Here is a 3,273-nt window from a genome sequence, read left to right as displayed (position 1 = left end):
ACAAAAAAAAAAAAAAAAAAAAAATAGCCGGGCATGGTGGCACGCACCTGTAGATTCAGCTACCTGGAAGGCAGAGGCAGAAGGAATGCCTGAGCCCAAAAGGTTGAGGCTTCAGTGGCTGTGAGCATGCCACTGTACTCCAGCCCGGGTGACAGAGTGAGACTCCAACTCTGCTGAAAAAATGGTAATGATTCATGAGCACTTAGGATGTACCAGAGTTAGTGCAAAGTTCTTTTTTTTTTTTTTTTTTTTTTTTTTTTGAGTCGGAGTCTCACTCTGTGGCCCAGGCTAGAGTGCAGTGGCATGTTCACGGCCACCACAGCCTCGACCTGCTGGGCTCAGGCGATCCTCTTGCCATAGCCTTCCAAGTAGCTGGAACTATAGGCCTGTGCCACCATGCCCAGTTGATTTTTTTCATTTATTGTAGAGACAGAGTCTCATCAAGTTGCCCACACTAGTTAGTCTTCAACCCCTGAACTCAGGCAGTTCTCTCTCCACTGCCTCCCAAATTGCTGAGATTACGCCTGGCGCCAAATTCTTTAAATGGATTTGACATTTAATTTCCCTAACAAACTTGTCCTCTCTGCAAATAAAGACCTATATGTTTCTTTGCTTTTGTATGCTTAGAGTGAATGGGTAAATGAGATAACCTCCTGGACCCTGAAGCAGGAGAGTCAGTAGGAACTGGGGAGACAGGTTACAAGAAGGCTGAGAAGCATTTCCTTTCACTATATTCTTTTTTGTATTTTAGTGTTTGAGCCATATAAATTTAGGTAAATAGATGGATAGATCACATGCACGCTAAAAAGTAACACAGCTAGTAGGAGCAGTGCTGGGCTTCTAAGCTTTACAGACTCATTTGTTTTCTCTGTATACTATCCAAAGGAGTGAAAAAAAGTAGATCTACTTAACAGCTGTATATTTCTTTTTTGTAAAGTGATTGTTTGGCCTGAAGGTTTATATTCCAGTCTACTGGTTATTATACCACCTCTCCCACTTTTTTTTTTTTTTTGAGTTGGAGTCTCACTCTGTCGCCCAGACTGGAGTGCAGTGGCACACTCATGAGCCACCCCAGTGTCTAACTGCTGGGTTCCAGCGATCCTTCCGCCTCAGCCTTCCAAGTAGCTGGAATTACAGGCGCGCGCTACCAAGCCCGGCTAATTTTTGATTCATTGTAGAGATGAGGTCTCGCCAAGTTGCGCAGGTGGGTCTCGAACCTGCGGGCTCAGGCAATCCGCTCACCTCAGCCTCCCAAGGTGCGGAATTACAGGCTGAGCCACCGAGCCCGGCTTTTTTTTTTTTTTGAGTTGAAGTCTCACTCTGTTGCCCAGGCTGGAGTGCAGTGGCACACTCAAGAGCCACCCCAGCGTCGAACTGCTGGGCTCCAGCGATCCTTCCGCCTCAGCCTTCTAAGTAGCTGAACTACAGGTGTATGCTACCACGCCTGGTTAATTTTTTTGATTTATTGTAGAGACGAGGTCTCGCCAAGTTGCCGGGGCTGGTCTCGAACCCGCGGGCTCAGGCAATTCACTCACCTCGGCCTCCCAAAGTGCTAGGATTACAGGCTGAGCTACCAAGCCCAGCCTCAATTTTTTGTAGAGACGAAGTCTTGCTATGTTTCCCAGGCTGGTCTCGAACTTCTGGGCTCAGCAATCCATCCACCACAGCCTTCCAAAGTGCTGGGATTACAGGCGTGAGCCACTCTGCATGGTGAGGAAAAAGAAAACTTAAACAGATAAATCAGGGTAATGAGCAACCAAATGCACATAGCCTGCAGGCTGAGCATGTGAGTATGTCTATAAGCATTTGTTGACTGAGCCAGGCACAGTGGCTCATACCTATAATCCCAGCACTTTTGGAGGCTGAGGCAAGAGGATTACCTAAACCCATGGGTCTGAGACCAGCCTGGGAAACGTGGCAAGACCTTGTCTCTGCAATAAATCAAAATATTTGCTGGACGTGGTGGTGCACACCTGTGGTTTCGCTACTCGAAAGGCTAAGGTGGAAGGATCGCCTAAACCCAGAAGGTCAAGGTTGCTTTGGCTGTGAACGTGCCACTGCACTCCACCTGGGCAACAGAGTGAGAATCCAACTAAAAACAAAAGCAAAAACAAAAACAAAAAGAATTGCTTAAGCAACTGGGCAAAGGTGAGAGGATTTCCTGAGTTCAGGGATTTGAGGCCAGCCTGAGCAACATGGTGAGACCTAGTCTGTACAATAAAAATTTAAAAATCAGCTGGGCATGGTGGCGCATGCCTATGGTTCCAGCTACTTGGAAGGATGAGGTGGAAAGATCACCTGAGCCCAGCAGGTCGAGGCTGTGGTGGCTGTGAGTGTACTACTGCACTCCAGCCTGGGTAACAGAGTGAGACTCCCACTAAAAAAAAAGAATTAGCCGGGCTTGGTGGCTCAGCCTGTAATCCTAGCACTTTGAGAGGCTGAGGCAAGTGAATTGCCTGAGCCCATGAGTTCGAGACCAGCCTGGGCAACTTGGCAAGACCTCGTCTCTACAATAAATGAACAATTAGCCAGGCGCGGTAGCGCGTGCCTGTAGTTCCAGATGCTTGGAAGGCTGAGGCGGAAGGATTGCTGGAGCCCAACAGGTCGACGCTGGGGTGGCGTGCCACTGCACTTCAGCCTGGGCAACGGGGTGAGAATCCAACTCAAAAAAAAAACAAAACAGAATTGCTTAAGCAGATCCTAAATTCTACATGAAACCAACCAGTTCAAAGATCCCATAGAGGAACCAAAGCAGCATGGGAATACAGGTTTTTTGTTGTTGTTGTTGTTATTGTCTTTTCTTTCTTTTTCTTGTTTTTTCTTGTTTTTTTTTTTTTTTGAGTAGGAGTCTCACTTTGTTCCCCTGGCTGGATGTGGCTCATGGCTACCACTATGTCGATCTTCTCACCTAAGGCGATCCTTCCACTTCAGCCTTCCAAGTAACCGGAACACAGGTGCACGCCACCACGTCCAGCTGCTTTTTTGATTTATTGTGGAGATGAGGTCTCACCAAGTTGCCCAGGCTGGTCTCAAATCCCTGGACTCAGGTTATCCTCTTGCCTCCACCTCCCAAAGTGCTGGGATTACAGGAGTGAGTCACCATGCCTGGCTGAGAATACAATTTTTTTTTCATATCCCTGTACTGTGATGTTACCCTGCACTCTTCGACCAATCAGTAATTTCCAAACCTTTAAAATCTTAGTCCCAGCTGAGTGCAGTGTCACACACCTGTAATCCCAGGACTCTGGGAGGAGGAGACGAGAGGATTGCCAG

This window comes from Carlito syrichta, unplaced genomic scaffold (genome assembly GCF_000164805.1).
Source record: "Carlito syrichta isolate Samal-C Ts95f unplaced genomic scaffold, Tarsius_syrichta-2.0.1 Scaffold309739, whole genome shotgun sequence".
Taxonomy (NCBI): domain Eukaryota; kingdom Metazoa; phylum Chordata; class Mammalia; order Primates; family Tarsiidae; genus Carlito; species Carlito syrichta.
Note: the sequence above shows the minus strand (reverse complement) of the source record.